Here is a 19632-nt window from a genome sequence, read left to right as displayed (position 1 = left end):
CAGCCAAAAATTATTACTAATAATTCCTGGGGTCATGCGCCTGTTTTATATATATGTGGTATACATATATTGATGCCTCTCCCACTATTGTTTTTAAGAAACGTTTTCCATTATCCATGATCTGTATTTTTACTTTTTATATTTTTTTATTTTTTCTATATGTATATTTATGTGTATTTATACTTAATTTGTATATATATATATATATATATATATATATATATATATATATTATAATTTGTTTATTTTTATATCTTGTTATATCTATTAATTTATACCTATGTCTATATTCCCTGTTGTCCCCATACTATTAATCTGCTGCTAAAAGATCTGTCAAATCAGCTATAATACAATAGCCGTCCACGCAAATGAAACACATGTGGTGTTTACATATGCTAATGAGCCATGCGGCCGGGAAAGCTCCTTTCTACTGGACCCTGCCACATACGACTGCAGGGCAAAGTCAGGGCGGATACGAACAAGCGCGGTACGTCACTTCCGGCGGAGACGCATTTCCGCCGGAAGTCAGACGCCGAACGGAGCAGAATGTAAACAGACCACTGTGTTAGATACCAGGGGTTCTGGTTTACATAATCCTACTATAACACAAGCTGTGGCTACTAGGTAGCCAGTAATGATCACCCATGATACCATTTCATGAATTTTGTATCATTTTATAGTACTTCCGGTTTCGCCGATGACGCGAAGCGGAAGTAATTTGCATAATGCACAGCTCATTGATACAGGTATAAATAGGACCTCAATAGAGAATGATAGAATCTCCTGATGAAGCCCCAAAACGGGCGAAACGCGTTGAGAGTGACTTGCTGATTTGCTGACCTACTGGGAGAGTTACCTGCTGATTTGCTGATCTACCCCGCCCGACATTTTTGTCAATTAAGCTAAGCTATTTATTTCTTATATACCTTTTTGTTCACTTAATAAATCAGTTTCTTTATATAAAGTGGTGACTGAAGCTTTGATATATTGTCCTAAGGCTATCCTATGACAACATCCCTCTGAGAAGGACCAAGATAATATATACACCAATACTGATATGCACGAATCATTGCTTTATCTGGTACGCATGTAAACTTATGTGACATACTAAACCTGACCCCACTTACTGAGTAATTACTACGCCATATAGCGATTCCTTGTCTCCTGACTCTATATAGACTCCGACAGAAGATTGGACTCAAAAGACCAGGGGATCGACAGGCACTGTGTCAAGCCGTAATCCGGTACGCAATATTATTCTTGCGTGTGACAAAAATGTCACTAAAGGATACTACACTATAGGCGCTCTGTTGTTTCTTCCTCTACTTTCAGATTTCCGTTTGGGCCACGGATACCTAGTGGCACATTTTGAAGAACTGAGCAGCCACCCGTTAAAATGGGGAGAGTGTGGACTTTTGACTAATCAAACCTTGAACTAGTTGAACAAAACTTACTTACTGGACTGGTCATTTGACCTATTTATTCTGGACTGCAGATTGCACTTTTTACAGTGAGATATTACGTATAAATTTGACGAGCGCACTGATCCACTCATTTGTAAATATATATATATATATATATATATATATACACACACATACACATATCTCGAGGATGGGAATGGATAAATACATCATGTGTGGGATCATATTGTTCAGGGTCACATAAGCAGTAATCCGGTGGGTGTGAGAATACTGTCTCATATTGTGGCAATAAGTTATTAGTAATACCGGATTTATGTATGATAATGTGGTGGGTCTTGGGGCGGGAACTCAGATGTAAACAACAGTAATCACATCTCAGGACTTAGCCATCACCCACCATTTGAGCTGACCAATGATCCCCAGTGCACAGGATATGTTCCACCCCCCGGACCAATGGAAGAAGAGCATACATTTCCCATTGTATTGTGTTTTCGACCATTGTATAAAAGCAAGGCCTCCTGGCCAGTCTCAGGTTAATTCTCTGAAGGTCATCTTGCCAGATTCACTGAGGACCGGATCTAGGTGGCGCAGGCGAACATACATATGTATCCATTGGTTGTAGCCTTTTCTCTTGTATTATTGTATTTCTGTGTGTATCCCCTTTTAAGTAAATATTTGTTGCTGCTTTGGACCACAACATAACATAACATAACTACTGGTGTCGCAATCCATTTCTGTTAAGGGTTTAAGGTGTATTCACCCACAGGTGTAGCTGCATTGTGCTCACAGCATGTCAGCATGCTTACACAATGTGCATACATTTCATAGAGGTTTAGCGCACACACTTAGCAGCCACAGCGCCCCGAACCACTGTGTAATAAGTTACGGCTTTTTCCTGTAAGTTAAGCAAACTTAACAGTTACGGGCTCGGCCGGTTCACCACATACTCACGGACTTGCAGGGCCTAACAGACTTTGGTCTACCAACAAAAGGTGGAGACGCATCCTAAGTAATTTTGTATTGTGTTTAAAACTATCTAATGTTGTTAGACCACGTCTGTCCTGTATAGTCTTAGAGGTGCTGGTGCGAACCAAGGGAAAACAGGGAAAAGCCATTTACTTTCTTTTGTGTGTAATTTTTTTGTTTGCATACATTCTCACATTGTTGCCATAGGTTGTAATAGTCATTATAGATCTGTATAAAGCCAGATACGTTTATTTGTTATAATATTTTGATATGGTTTGTTAAGGGAGTAATTATAAAAACACGAAACGCAGTTCCGGCCTAAACGTTTAGGTAAACACTCAAAAGAGGATTACCTTTGGGGATATTTTCCGGCGAGTGTAAGGAACAATTGTGTATTGTGTAAGTGAGCAGTAATATTTTGTTGCTCACATTTATCGTGATATAGTGTGGTTTATTTAGGCGTGAACGCACGATGAACACATGGCACGTTGTGTGTGGTAAGCGTACGGGAACACGCATTTAGCGCGGGAACACACCGTTGCGTGCATACACACGGTTATGTGAAGAAGCGAGCACAAGTTATAACCACACGATAGCAGTACAAGTTAAAGTGGGGTAAAGGATTTGTAGTTATACAATAGCAAATAACTATCCGATTTTAAAAGCAGATTATTATAATATTTTGTTTAAACTGTACTACCTCTGGGACAGGCTGCCAATCAAAGGGAGTAATATTTTTCTGTACAGAAAAACACTGTGTTTTTGTGTGAGTGGAAGGTAGGAGTGGACATATTGAACCCCGGAAATCGGGAATCCCTGTGGAAGGCGCTGAGTTAGCAGAGGCTCACGGCATGGAAGGGTCGCAACCTTGCGTATTAATAAGGTTATTGAAGCACGTAGTGTGTGATTTAAAACGTGCAAAGGAGCGTGATAAGTGGATTGAAGTTTAAGGTTTTTGTGTTTTGCTCCGGCTGAGGAGCGCAGCTTGTGAATTCGACTCCCGTGATCGTAGGGCATATAGATAACAAGTATCTATAGGCCGTGCGAATGGACCACGTGTCCGTGTGTTATACGCGGCGCAACGTGATACCATTTGCGTTATTTTGTGCAGGCGTGTCATATGCGCTTTGTAGAGAATACGCAGACGTGATTTGTGTGAACAAAGGGGTTTTTCGCTGAGTTTCCTCAGGAAATCTCCCTGGTGGGCATTCACTGGAAAGGGTGATTGATAAGTTGTTTCTCATCCTACAAAAATTCCAGTGAAAATATACCGAATAGGGATTTTTCACTGGCTCTCTCAGGAAAATATTCCAACAGAACCTCCACTGAAAGAAATTACGGTGCTGAAGGGTCTGGTAGGAGCCTAAGGTTGGGTACATCGGATTTTCCACTGTTGGAGTGGGTCGTAGTACAGGACAGCGGAGGCAGGAGCGAGTAAAAGCGCTCGGTAAGGACTTTCACCGTTTTTCTTTGTGCATTTGAGGATTGTGTATAAAAGGCCCACAATGGGAGCCAAGTGCACAAGCGAGAGACGTTCGGCAGCCAGGGTTCAGGCTGGAGAGGAAGGGCCAAGAGGATCCGCAAGGTTGATAATGTGTGGGAAGTATGGTCCACACGCAGAGGCTTTTTGTGATGAGTGGGTATGTATGACTGCTGATGATAACGCATCATTTCCTAGAGTTGGTAGTTTTGAACCAGAGGTACTGCAGAATGTAAGGAATAGAATATGTCTGATCAAATCTAAGAAACAAAGGATCAGACATAACGACTGTTTAAATATATGGCAACAAGAGGGAGATATGCAAAAAGAACTTGCTCGTGCAGCAAGTTCCAAACCAGACAGGAATGTGAATGCAAATACACCATCACCGACACATGTCGATGGAGAAAAAACAGCTACAACCAATGGTACATCGGCAAATGATAGGAACATGCATATAAATTGTATTAACCCTAACCCATGCATATTGTACCCTGTTTTAAGTTCTCTCAAAGATCATAGGTCAGAGGAAGATGATGGACCTAGCCTAATCTCAGCCCTCTACCAGGCAGCCACCTTGCAGGAAACTCAGGTGGGCATGGCCCAACCAGTAAGAACAGTGACGGTGTCTTCCACTGGAGGGATGGGTGAGATCATAGCCACCGGTAAGTGTGAGACTGTTCATTACGTAGAGACAGTAACGCCTCACAGTGAGTCGATTAGGAATGGAATGGTTGGGTTACATCCTGTCTGGGTAATAGCAACTCCCAATGGGAGAACCGATAGCCAGGGAGTAACCCTCATCAGAAATACTGCGATGTATTGCCCGTGGACCAGATCGGAACTACGGTCAATCATTTCAGAATTCCCCGATCCCCGTAGACATTTAGCCAGATGTCAGAAGTTTATTAAGGATGTGGGTAATGCCCATGAACCTACAAACAAAGATTGGCGGACAGTTTTAAATGCGTGCCTACCCCCTAATATTGACACCCAAAAATTTATCACGGATTGTAAGATAGAGGCAGACGGTCCTCTGACTGATGAATACAATCAGGAGAACGTGAAACAAATCAATGAACAACTAGGATTGTATTTCCCCACAATTGTAAAATGGAGCAAAATTTTCTCAATCAAACAGAGAGAAAATGAAATGACATCTGAGTATTTCCATAGAGCTTAACAAACTATGGCTAAGTACACTGGGGTATCGGATATAAGGAACGACGTGAACCACAGGGAGTTGGCTGTCTCTGTGCTAATGGACGGGCTCAATAAGGCATTGAAAGTCAGGGTACAGACTTCTTTGCCTAATTGGAGAGGGGTCACTGTAGATACTCTCAGAGAGTCTGCTATTGAGCATGACAGGAATATCTCCAAACGTAAAGAACAGCAGGAGAAGAAGTTGATGACGGTGAGTATACAGGCACTTGAAGGGATGCCCGATCAACCAAGACCCCAGGCCCCTAAAGATTGGAAAAGGTCAATAACATGTTTTAATTGCAGGAAAGAAGGACATTTTGCCAGGGATTGTAGGAATAACGTTACACATACTAAACATAGACCCCCTAGACAAAGAACACGAGCTACGTTATCAAACACATAGATGGGACCAAGGGAGATATAGTAAGGATTTAAAGCCATATAGAAAGAAATATCATTGGTAAACGCTAATTCGGCAAATGGGAAGAATGGGAAAAGTGCAACATTACCCTTTGACAAGACCTGCTGGAGTTACAATTGGGGCCTCTATGATGCTAAACCCCTTCTTTTTATTCCTAGCAGCAGTGGCCCCTGACTAACTTAATCGACAGAGACTTTGTTAAATGTGAAATACATATAATGTACTCCCGCTCAGGAAGTACAAAGTATGTTAGATACCCACAAAGACTAATGTTGCATTCCACTGTTCTAGATTCATGTCCATCACAGGTACAGGAATTATCTCGCAAAATACCGGGTTCACTATGAACTTAGGATGGACAGGACACTGGATTGATTGCTGGGATAGTCCAAGTAGTGATACAACAACCACAAACTTTAAAGGGGTAGACCAAGTAGTTCATCAATTCCACGTAGTGCCCAATCCAGTTGTTGTTTTAATAAAATCCTCTTCACCTCTACAAACTTATCTGTCACCAACCTTCATTCTGTTTTCTCCACAGTGTCATCTCCATCTTTGCGTTCACCTACAGGGGGGGTACAATACATGGACCCGATTCTCCCAAGGTCAAGTGACAGCCTGGGTATTTTCTCCCAAGCCCTACATGACTGTTTACAGTCCTTTCAGCCTGAGAATGGGTCGGCGCTGATACGATATGTTGATGACTTCTTGTTGTGCGCTGATTCATTTGAATCGTCCCTGGAAGATACAAAATAGTTTCTGTTTCGTCTCTTCCAAACAGGACACCAGTTCTCAAGGGATATACTACGGTTGTGTGGGATAGGGGTCAAATACCTGGGACATAGTACTGGTACATGGTTTGACAGTTCATAAACCACATGCCGTATTGGTCCTTCAAAATTATGCCCTAACCCGGTATGTCTCATCAGCACGTTGACACCAGTATTACTGCAGTGTGCCTTGTCATGCACAAAGTGTGGAGGATGAGAATACTGGTGAAGGGAGATTTTGTATAGACACCGATAGGCATCACGGTATGGGATGTCTGAATCAGGCCTTTACTACGAGACCTGACATCAGAGACGGCTCGTTGGTGAACACAGACCTGATATACTCTTTGTTTTTCTAATATTTTCTTTTTTTTCCCCTCCTCAAGAGACGTTTTTACTCTAGCAAGCACCCTCGCGCAAAACACCACCACACAACTGATGACATTCAACACGATAAATACACAGCAATTAATCGAAATGCAAGATTTGTGTTCCCTACAGGAGAAGGCCGTCTGGAAGGCGAAGGGATATGGTCAGGAGTCCTCAGGACTTTGGAGAGATGGACAAGGTAAGTCAGTGGTCCCCAGGGCACATCTCCCAAGCCTAGCTGAGGCGGCACATGGTCTGACTCATCTGGGCAAGGAAGGTATGTGCAAATTGGTAAGAGCCTACTGGAGTGCTCCAGGGTTCTCTCCTCAGGCTACCAAGAAAGCAATGACATGTCTTGCTTGCTTGAGGAAGAATATTGGTAAGACAATACCAACGGAGCCATCCCATATCCCTCCTACAGACGGACCTTTCCAGGTAATACAAATCGACTTCATACAGGTACCACCCTGTAGGAAATTTAAAGTATGATTTAGCATGTACCAATGTCTTTTCGAACTGGGTAGAAACTTTCCCCGTTGCCACAAATACTGCTGTATTCACTGCAAAGAAAATTGTGCAAGAATTTGTGTGTAGATTTGGTATCCCTAAAATGATTGAAAGTGATAGGGGTACCCATTTTACAAAGTGAAGTCTTTCAGGTCATGTGTATACTGATGGGTATTAATAGTAAGCTACATACTCCATACCGGCCACAGGCCAGTACGAAGGTGGAGAAAATGAATAGCACTGTTAAGAACAAGCTGAGCAAAGTGTTGGCTGAAACTGGACTGTTGTGGCCAGAAGCACTGCCACTAGTGTTGTACAGCATCAGAACCACTCCCAGGTCACCGCTTAACTTATCACCCTTTGAAATTCTTTTTGGACGACAGTCCCATGTAATGATAGACTCCCAGGATGATTTGAAGTGCAATAATGAAATGACTGTGCAATATTTGGTTAGGATGAGCCAGCAACTGAGAAACCAGCAAATGAATCTGAAACTGGCGATTCCTGACCTACCAAACAGTAATTGTCATGACATTGAACCTGGGGATTATGTGATGATTCGAAATTTTCTACGCTCAAGCTGCCTCACTGACAGGTGGGAAGGACCGTATCAAGTTTTGTTGACCAGTACAAACAGCACTGAAGGTTACCGAGAGAGAGACTTGGGTCCACTCGTCCCCCCCTCCGCATTTTTCTTTTTTGTCTCCCTTCCTATTTTTTTCCTTACCAAAATGGATCCACACCAAGAGACTGTGTTCCGGCTTTTTCTTGTGATTCTATTTTTGATCAGGACAATTTGTTTTTGTGAGGGCCCCCGAGAGGTCGAGCAAGGATCTGGAATGGGTTCTGATGGAGAGGATGGATTCGTAGGACCCCAGGATCAGTCCATCACTTTGGTCAAAGCTGGTATCAGTAATAGATCTGGTAGTCACGGAACTCAGAGGCAATGTGAAGGGTTATTGTCTGATCAATACTGCATATGTAGGTACTGTGACAGCATAATTGAAGATGGGTGCATCCAGAGATGTCAGTCAAACAATAATATCAACATGGGCAACACTCAGTGGGTACGGTCTTAAACCAAATGGAATGCTGGGTGTGCTCGCAAGTACCTCAAGGACAGAGTAAGTCGGGATTAGTGCCATGCCTTTTAACAGTAAATGAAGTACTCGAATTGCATAGGGGAAGACCGGTGGACAAGAAATTCAATATATCTAGGCCCCCTAGCTTGAAGCTCCACCAGTACCACGTAGATAGGTCACTGCTGTGTTTTAAAGTGTCCAATTTCCAGAAACCAGGAAATTGGGAGGTGACATGGAACAATCAGACAATGACCTTCTCACATAGAGCTGATAAAGTACCCATCAACTCCAAACTTGTACGTAGGATAGCCACAAGTGGGAGGTACTTCCTATACAGGTATACACGTAGGATCAAAACCATGTGGGCTGGAAAAGTGTCACAGGGATATTGTGCCCACATCATCCAGCCCGATACTTGTACTGAACAAATGGGAGAACTGGGGACCGGTTTCTTCATAAGAAAAATCTGTGATATGATCTTGTTGCATTTTGTCCCCTATGTTCTTCCAGATGATGCCTACTTCATATGTGGAAGGAAAGCGTACAAGTGGCTTACTCCGAGCTCTGAAGGGTTGTGTTACATAGGCAGAGTACTACCAGAGGTCATGACCATTGCACACGACAAAATGAAAGATATTCACCGCAACGCTCAGACTCCTTATACTCATACACACTATGAACACAGTGTCAAGAGACACCTCATAGATAGGACAGAGCCCGCAGCCTCTGATTTGATCCATGAATCCACCGGGATTCAAATTCTTCTCGCATTAGATATCACCCATACTGCCAGAGGAAGTATAAATTATAAGTACATCCATGCGCTGGCAAACTTGATAGATAATATCACTGAGATGTATGATGACACCTTTAGGTATACGGGTAGGGAGCTACAGGCCTACAAGAAGGAGCTGGTCCAGCACAGGATGGTCTTAAATTATGTCACGTCCGTTACAGGTGGGTACTGTGTTACTCTGGCAACTCAATATGGTGTGAAGTGCTGTACGTATATTACTAAACAGTACTGAAGACCCAACGGAGATCATCGATCAAAAGATGGACGAGATCTTGCAGCTGAAGTGGGAGTTCAGAAGGAAACACAACCTTACTTTAGCGGCTGTGGGTAATGAATTGACCGGCTGGGCCTCATGGTTGAACCCACTCAAATGGTTCTCTGGGGTAGGAGAGTGGGCACAAATTGCAAGTGTGGGAAAGTTTCTCCTCTGTATCCTGGGTGTCATCATAATTATCGGTCTGATATTCCGATGTGTTCGAATTTTGACGCGGCGAAAACATAAGACAAATTTGATGAGTCTAAGGAGCGAGGGCATTGTAACAGCGGTAGATTTGATATATGACCCAACCGTAGAAACAGTGTTGTGATAAGGAATGCAAATGAATTTCATGGCCTGTTTCTTTCACCATCTTTCGTTTTCCCCTCTACCCATAGATCTACAACCGGAAATGACATCAATGTTCCCGAAATTTATGTGAATGGATCTTTATATGTTTTACCCTCATCTCTGCAATTTTCAGTTAATAACACACATAGTCGATAAACGTTATCCACACATAATAGCATACACATACATCTCCCCACATGTATCATCAAATAAATGTGCTCCCCATTTGTTGTTATAAGAATCTGGGCAGGGTGAGGGCTAATGGCCCTTGCATAGAAAGAGCTCGGTAATGTTTGTTTGCCCATGTACAGACCCTTAATACGGGATGAGAAGGATTAAATGTATACTTTGCAGTACAGAAGCTTACTTAGAACATATAAGGCACAATGATACATCCCCCTCAGACATTTACTCATACATACACACTTTTTACTATCCCACTAGGCTATATATTTCCCATTAACAACTCTTCCCCTGTTACCCGAACGTTGTACATATTGTAAATGTAATATTTTCAGTGTTATTAGTTATGTGTGGCAGTTATTGTTTGCTGCCAAAGGGTGGACTGTCGAAGTCAAAAATATTTTACCCACATGCATCACGTGCAAACACCACACAGAGTGGCCTCTGTGTGGTTGCGTACCCGCCGTGCATACGCATACCCGGACGTTGCGTACATTGGCTCGTGAAGCCCTGCGTCTTAGCATGTGGTATGAGTAAATACAGTAACATACGCATTCGCATAGAAAAGCCACAAAGCCATATTCAATATTTTATCCATATAGTGCATAATTTACACATAGTCTGTACACTCTTCAACGGCAAGTTACTGTGCGCACACAAAATAAGCAAATCGCTCTTATACACATTCAAAGGCGATACTTCCAAGAACTCAATTACAAACAGTGTCTTGAATGTATCAGACTGTATTGTTTACGCAAAGCTTTGTGATCATGGAAAATAGACCCTGAGCTGAGGAGAATGTGTAAATACTGTTGTTTGCCCCCATTGTTTTAGAGTTGTATAGTGAGTCAACAGATACTGGACTGTCATTGTTGCACTGGGAGCCAGAGCAAACAAAAGAACAATATATCCTACACAAACGCAAGCCAGACCCTTTATTATTATTATTACCCATTATTTATATAGCGCACACATATTCCGTAGCGCTTTACAGAGGATATTTGCCCATTCACATCAGTCCCTGCCCCAGTGGAGCTTACAATCTATATTCCCTACCACATGTACACTCAAACACATTCACGCTAGGGTTAATTTTTGTTGGGAGCCAATTAACCTACCAGTATATTTTTGGATTGTGGGAGGAAACCGGAGTACCCGGAGGAAACCCACGCAAGTACGGGGAGAATATACAAACTCTGCACAGTTAGGGCCATGCTGGGAATCGAACCCATGACCTCAGTGCTGTGAGGCAGTAATGCTAACCATTACACCATCCGTACTGCCCCACTTGTTTAACAACTTGCAAAACCACAAAAAAGACATTTACAGACAAGACATTTGATGTATGATATATCAAATGTATAACATTTATATTCTCATACATATAGTTTAAATACATCTAACTCATGGTTTTATATATATATTTATATATATATATATATATATTTCATAACTAATTGTAATAGCAGAATTGCAGGAATATATATATATATATATATATATATATATATATATATATACACATACACATATCTCGAGGATGGGAATGGATAAATATATCATGTGTGGGATCATATTGTTCAGGGTTACATAAGCAGTAATCCGGTAGGTGTGAGGATATTGTCTCATATTGCGGCAATAAGTTATTAGTAATACCGGATTATGTATGATAATGTGGTGGGTTTAGCCATCGCCCACTGTTTGAGCTGACCAATGATCCCCAGTGCACATGATATGTCCCACCCCCGGACCAATGGAAGAAGAGCATACATTTCCCATTGTATTGTGTTTTGGACCATTGTATAAAAACAAGGCCTCCTGGCCGATCTCAGGTTAATTCTCTGAAGGTCATCTTGCCAGATTGACTGAGGACCGGATCTGGGTGGCGCAGGCGAACAAACGTATGTATCCATTGGTTGTAGCCTTTTCTCTTGTATTATTGTATTTCTGTGTGTATCCCTTTGTAAGTAAATATTTGTTTCTGCTTTGGACCACAACATAACATAACCACTGGTGTCGCATTCCATTTCTGATAAGGGTTTAAGTGTATTCACCCACACGTGTAGATGCATTGTGCTCACAGTGTGTCGGTGTGCTTACGCAACGTGTATACATTTCATAGAGGTTTAGCACGCACACTTAGCGGCCGCAGCGGCCCGAACCACTGTGTAATAAGGTACGGCTGTTTCCTGTACGTTAAGCGAACTTAACAGAATTAGGCCCGATGTCATGAACACTCATAGGATACCAATTAGTACAACATAGCTCCAGAATTTGGACCTCAAAAGGGATGGAGCTAATACAAAAATGGGAGGGGGGTTCCAAGTGTGAATATTTTAGGGAGAATTTTGGTGGATTGCGAGTTTATTTTGCCCTAATCCTGCTTGTCTTAATGTTGGCAAGCTATGGTACAGAGCATAGTCATACACACACATGGTTCTAATCACATTCCAGTGCTCAGGTAAAGATTGCAGTGGCACAGCAGTGGTTCCCACGGACATGACAGTGTAGGTGGGGGAGACAGATTATAATTGTAAACAAAGATATTGCCATCACCTGCACAATTAGGAGCAAGCAGTTACCTGTACCATTATCTGTTAGGAGTTGGATGTTCCTTAATAGGAATGATAACATGTATAGATGTGATGCTTAGATATTACACACAAGTGACCCCCTTCTCTCTATACAAAAACAGAAACACTCCCCCACCCTCCCCCTTCCCAGCCCCATATGCAGCTCTCTAAAAGTAATGGTCGGCCCTGCATATACTGTATACATTTTTGCACGGCCCAATTGTAGTTAGTGATGAGCGGGTTCGGTTTCCGAGAAACCGAACCCCCCCGAGCTTTACCTTTTTTACACGGGTCCGAGCAGACTCGGATCCTCCCGCCTTGCTCGGTTAACCCGAGCGCGCCCGAACGCCATCATCCCGCTGTCGGATTCTCGCGAGATTTGGATTCTATAAGCAGCCGCGCGTCGCCGCCATTTTCACACGTGCATTGGAGATGATAAAGAGAGGACGTGGCTGGCGTCCTCTCCGTTTAGTAGAAGTCAGAAGACAGTTGATTTCATTTGATTGCTTGTGCTTGTTCATTACTATAATTGTGGGGAGGATTGGGGAGCAGCTGTTAGGAGGAGTACAGTGTAGAGTTTAGTTTTTATCCGTTCTCTGCCTGAAAAAAACGTTCCATACCATATCTGTGCTCAGTGTGCTTCATGATATATCTGTGCTGAGTGCTCACACTGCTTAGTTAATTATGGGGACTGGGGAGCAGCTATAGCAGGAGTACAGTGCAGAGTTTTGCTGACAGTGACCACCAGTATACGTTTGTCTGCCTGAAAAACACTCCATATCTGTGCTCAAGGGTGTGCTGCTTTATTGTGGGGACTGGGGACCACCAGTATAATTAATATTATATATAGGAGGAGTACAGTGCAGAGTGCACTGCTGTACCTACCTCTGTGTCGTCATCCATTAAGTATACTATCCATCTACATTCCTATACCTGTGGTGCATTTTAGTTTAGCAGTTTGCTGACAGTGTCCACCAGGTCCAGTATACTATATATAGCAGTATGGTAGGCCACTGCTGTACCTACCTCTGTGTCATCACTCGTCATCCATAAAGTATACTAGTATCCATCCATCTACATTGTATACCTGTGGTGCCTTTTTTTTAGACTAGTTTAGCAGTTTGCTGACAGTGTCCACCAGGTCCAGTATACTGTATATAGCAGTACGGTAGGCCACTGCTGTGTACCTACCTCTGTGTCGTCACTCGTCATCCATAAAGTATACTAGTATCCATCCATCTACATTGTATACCTGTGGTGCCTTTTTTTTTAGACTATTTTAGCAGTTTGCTGACAGTGTCCACCAGGTCCAGTATACTGTATATAGCAGTACGGTAGGCCACTGCTGTGTACCTACCTCTGTGTCGTCACTCGTCATCCATAAAGTATACTAGTATCCATCCATCTACATTGTATACCTGTGGTGCCTTTATTTTAGACTAGTTTAGCAGTTTGCTGACAGTGTCCACCAGGTCCAGTATACTGTATATAGCAGTACGGTAGGCCACTGCTGTGTACCTACCTCTGTGTCGTCACTCGTCATCCATAAAGTATACTAGTATCCATCCCTCTACATTGTATACCTGTGGTGCCTTTTTTTTAGACTAGTTTAGCAGTTTGCTGACAGTGTCCACCAGGTCCAGTATACTGTATATAGCAGTACGGTAGGCCACTGCTGTGTACCTACCTCTGTGTCGTCACTCGTCATCCATAAAGTATACTAGTATCCATCCATCTACATGGTATACCTGTGGTGCCTTTTTTTTAGACTAGTTTAGCAGTTTGCTGACAGTGTCCACCAGGTCCAGTATACTGTATATAGCAGTACGGTAGGCCACTGCTGTGTACCTACCTCTGTGTCGTCACTCGTCATCCATAAAGTATACTAGTATCTATCCATCTACATTGTATACCCGTGGTGCCTTTTTTTTAGACTAGTTTAGCAGTTTGCTGACAGTGTCCACCAGGTCCAGTATACTGTATATAGCAGTACGGTAGGCCACTGCTGTGTACCTACCTCTGTGTCGTCACTCGTCATCCATAAAGTATACTAGTATCCATCCATCTACATTGTATACCTGTGGTGCCTTTTAGTTGTGCGCAGTAAATATAGTAGTAGGCCATTGCTATTGATACTGGCATATAATTCCACACATTAAAAAATGGAGAACAAAAATGTGGAGGTTAAAGGGAAAGATCAAGATCCACTTCCACCTCGTGCTGAAGCTGCTGCCACTAGTTATGGCCGAGACGATGAAATGCCATCAACGTCGTCTGCCAAAGCCGATGCCCAATGTCATAGTAGAGAGCATGTAAAATCCAAAACACAAAAGTTCAGTAAAATGACCCAAAAATCAAAATTAAAAGTGTCTGAGGAGAAGCGTAAACTTGCCAATATGCCATTTACGACACGGAGTGGCAAGGAACGGCTGAGGCCCTGGCCTATGTTCATGGCTAGTGGTTCAGCTTCAAATAAGGATGGAAGCACTCATCCTCTCGCTAGAAAAAAGAAAAGACTTAAGCTGGCAAAAGCACAGCAAAGAACTGTGCGTTCTTCAAAATCACAAAACCCCAAGGAGAGTCCAATTGTGTCGGTTGCGATGCCTGACCTTCCCAACACTGCACGGGAAGAGCTTGCGCCTTCCACCATTTGCACGCCCCCTGCAAGTGCTGGAAGGAGCACCCGCAGTCCAGTTCCTGATAGTCAAATTGAAGATGTCACTGTTGAAGTACACCAGGATGAGGATATGGGTGTTGCTGGCGCTGGGGAGGAAATTGACATGGAGGATTCTGATGGTGAGGTGGTTTGTTTAAGTCAGGCACCCGGGGAGACACCTGTTGTCCGTGGGAGGAATATGGCCATTGACATGCCTGGTCAAAATACTAAAAAAATCAGCTCTTCGGTGTGGAATTATTTCAACACAAATGCGGACAACAGGTGTCAAGCCGTGTGTTGCCTTTGTCAAGCTGTAAAAAGTAGGGGTAAGGACGTTAACCACCTCGGAACATCCTCCCTTATACGTCACCTGCAGCGCATTCATCATAAGTCAGTGACAAGTTCAAAAACTTTGGGTGACAGCGGAAGCAGTCCACTGACCACTCAATCCCTTCCTCTTGTAACCAAGCTCCTGCAAACCACACCACCAACTCCCTCAGTGTCAATTTCCTCCTTACCCAGGAAAGCCAATAGTCCTGCAGGCCATGTCACTGGCAAGTCTGACGAGTCCTCTCCTGCCTGGGATTCCTCCGATGCATCCTTGAGTGTAACGCCTACTGCTGCTGGCGCTGCTGTTGTTGCTGCTGGGAGTCGATCGTCATCCCAGAGGGGAAGTCGGGAGCCCACTTGTACTACTTCCAGTAAGCAATTGACTGTCCAACAGTCCTTTGCGAGGAAGATGAAATATCACAGCAGTCATCCTGCTGCAAAGCGGATAACTGAGGCCTTGGCAGCCTGGGTGGTGAGAAACGTGGTTCCGGTATCCATCGTTAATTCAGAGCCAACTAGAGACTTGATTGAGGTACTGTGTCCCCGGTACCAAATACCATCTAGGTTCCATTTCTCTAGGCAGGCGATACCGAAAATGTACACAGACCTCAGAAAAAGACTCACCAGTGTCCTAAAAAATGCAGTTGTACCCAATGTCCACTTAACCACGGACATGTGGACAAGTGGAACAGGGCAGACTCAGGACTATATGACTGTGACAGCCCACTGGGTAGATGTATTGCCTCCCGCAGCAAGAACAGCAGCGGCTGCACCAGTAGCAGCATCTTGCAAACGCCAACTCGTTCCTAGGCAGGCTACGCTTTGTATCACTGCTTTCCAGAATAGCCACACAGCTGAAAACCTCTTACGGCAACTGAGGAAGATCATCGCAAAATGGCTTACCCCAATTGGACTCTCCTGGGGATTTGTGACATCGGACAACGCCAGCAATATTGTGCGTGCATTACATCTGGGCAAATTCCATCATGTCCCATGTTTTGCACATACCTTGAATTTGGTGGTGCAGAATTATTTAAAAAACAACAGGGGCGTGCAAGAGATGCTGTCGGTGGCCCGAAGAATTGCGGCCCACTTTCGGCATTAAGGCACCGCGTACCGAAAACTGGAGCACCACCAAACATTCCTGAACCTGCCCTGCCATCATCTGAAGCAAGAGGTGGTAACGAGGTGGAATTCAACCCTCTATATGCTTCAGAGGATGGAGGAGCAGCAAAAGGCCATTGAAGCCTATACATCTGGCCACGATATAGGCAAAGGAGGTGGAATGCACCTGACTCAAGCGCAGTGGAGAATGATTTCAACGTTGTGCAAGGTTCTGCAACCCTTTGAACTTGCCACACGTGAAGTCAGTTCAGACACTGCCAGCCTGAGTCAGGTCATTCCCCTCATCAGGCTTTTGCAGAAGAAGCTGGAGACATTGAAGGAGGAGCTAAAACAGAGCGATTCCGCTAGGCATGTGGGACTTGTGGATGGAGCCCTTAATTCGCTTAACCAGGATTCACGGGTGGTCAATCTGTTGAAATCAGAGCACTACATTTTGGCCACTGTGCTCGATCCTAGATTTAAAACCTACGTTGTATCTCTCTTTCCGGCAGACACAAGTCTGCAGAGGTTCAAAGACCTGCTGGTGAGAAAATTGTCAAGTCAAGCGGAACGTGACCCGTCACCATCTCCTCCTTCACATTCTCCCGCAACTGGGGGTGCGAGGAAAAGGCTAAGAATTCCGAGCCCACCCGCTGGCGGTGATGCAGGGCAGTCAGGAGCAAGTGCTGACATCTGGTCCGGACTGAAGGACCTGCCAACAATTACTGATATGTCTACTGTCACTGCATATGATTCTGTCACCATTGAAAGAATGGTGGAGGATTATATGAGTGACAGCATCCAAGTAGGCATGTCAGACTGTACGTATACTGGCAGGAAAAAGAGGCAATTTGGGGGCCCTTGCACAAACTTGCTTTATTTTACCTAAGTTTCCCCCCCCCTCCAGTGTGTACTCCGAAAGAGTGTTTAGTGCAGCCGCTCACCTTGTCAGCAATCGGCGTACGAGGTTACTTCCAGAAAATGTGGAGAAGATGATGTTCATTAAAATGAATTATAATCAATTCCTCCGTGGAGACATTCACCAGCAGCAATTGCCTCCAGAAAGTACACGGGGACCTGAGATGGTGGATTCCAGTGGGGACGAATTAATAATCTGTGAGGAGGGGGATGTACACAGTGAAATGGGTGAGGAATCGGAGGATGATGATGAGGTGGACATCTTGCCTCTGTAGAGCCAGTTTGTGCAAGGAGAGATTGATTGCTTCTTTTTTGGTGGGGGCCCAAACCAACCAGTCATTTCAGTCACAGTCGTGTGGCAGACCCTGTCGCTGAAATGATGGGTTTGTTAAAGTGTGCATGTCCTGTTTATACAACATAAGGGTGGGTGGGAGGGCCCAAGGACAATTCCATCTTGCACCTCTTTTTTCTTTCATTTTTCTTGGCATCATGTGCTGTTTGGGGACAATTTTTTGGAAGGGCCATCCTGTCTTGATTGACACTGCAGTGCCACTCCTAGATGGGCCAGCTGTTTGTGTCGGCCACTTGTGTCGCTTAGCTTAGTCACACAGCGACCTTGGTGCGCCTCTTTTTTTCTTTGCATCATGTGCTGTTTGGGGAGTATTTTTTTGAAGGGCCATCCTGCCTGACACTGCAGTGCCACTCCTAGATGGGCCAGGTGTTTGTGTCGGCCACTTGGGTCGCTTAACTTAGTCACACAGCTACCTCATTGCGCCTCTTTTTTTCTTTGCATCATGTGCTGTTTGGGGAGTATTTTTTGGAAGGGCCATCCTGCCTGACACTGCAGTGCCACTCCTAGATGGGCAAGGTGTTTGTGTCGGCCACTTGTGTCGCTTAGCTTAGTCACACAGCCACCTTGGTGCGCCTCTTTTTTTCTTTGCATCATGTGCTGTTTGGGGAGTATTTTTTGGAAGGGCCATCCTGTCTTGATTGACACTGCAGTGCCACTCCTAGATGGGCCAGGTGTTTGTGTCGGCCACTTGTGTCGCTTAGCTTAGTCACACAGCCACCTTGGTGCGCCTCTTTTTTTTCTTTGCATCATGTGCTGTTTGGGGAGTATTTTTTGGAAGGGCCATCCTGTCTTGATTGACACTGCAGTGCCACTCCTAGATGGGCCAGGTGTTTGTGTCGGCCACTTGTGTCGCTTAGCTTAGTCACACAGCCTCCTTGGTGCGCCTCTTTTTTTCTTTGCATCATGTGCTGTTTGGGGAGTATTTTTTTGAAGGGCCATCCTGCCTGACACTGCAGTGCCTCTCCTAAATGGGCCAGGTGTTTGTGTCAGCCACTCGGGTCGCTTAGCTTAGTCACACAGCTACCTCATTGCGCCTCTTTTTTTCTTTGCATCATGTGCTGTTTGGGGAGTATTTTTTGGAAGGGCCATCCTGTCTTGATTGACACTGCAGTGCCACTCCTAGATGGGCCAGGTGTTTGTGTCGGCCACTTGGGTCGCTTAGCTTAGCCATCCAGCGACCTCGGGGCAAATTTTAGGACTAAAAATAATATTGTGAGGTGTGAGGTGTTCAGAATAGACTGAAAATGAGTGGAAATTATGGTTATTGAGGTTAATAATACTATGGGATCAAAATGACCCCCAAATTCTATGATTTAAGCGTTTTTTGAGGGGGTTTTTAAAAAAACACCCGAATGCAAAACACACCCGAATCCGACAAAAAATTTTCGGTAAGGTTTTGCCAAAACGCGTCCGAATCCAAAACACGGCCGCGGAACCGAACCCAAAACCAAAACACAAAACCCGAAAAATTTCCGGTGCACATCACTAGTACATTAATATTGAATGGAAGAGACATCAGGAATAACACTCAGAATGTCATTAAAAATGAATTATAATAATTAAAAGAAAGTATTAATCTTGTAAACCTGATTATGGCTTCTTCTTACAAAGGATTACATTTACTGATGTTCATAGCTTTTTATACAATGGTAACGGCTGAAGAGAGGCAGATTGGGAATTTGTTACACTAGAATCCAGATTTTTTTCTTATAAAAGACCTGTCCTTGATAATACATTTGTATGTTCCTGCAATAGAATGAAAAGCAAACACTGCTGCACTGAAAGGATCTGACCATAGATGTTTTCTATTGCTTAGGTGCTGTGTTTGTGTGACACATTTCAGATGGCAGAGTGATTATGTACCTTGTTCCCTGCTGTTGTTGCATAGAAT

This window comes from Pseudophryne corroboree, chromosome 3 (assembly GCF_028390025.1).
Source record: "Pseudophryne corroboree isolate aPseCor3 chromosome 3, aPseCor3.hap2, whole genome shotgun sequence".
Classification (NCBI taxonomy): domain Eukaryota; kingdom Metazoa; phylum Chordata; class Amphibia; order Anura; family Myobatrachidae; genus Pseudophryne; species Pseudophryne corroboree.
This window is presented reverse-complemented; position numbering follows the sequence as displayed.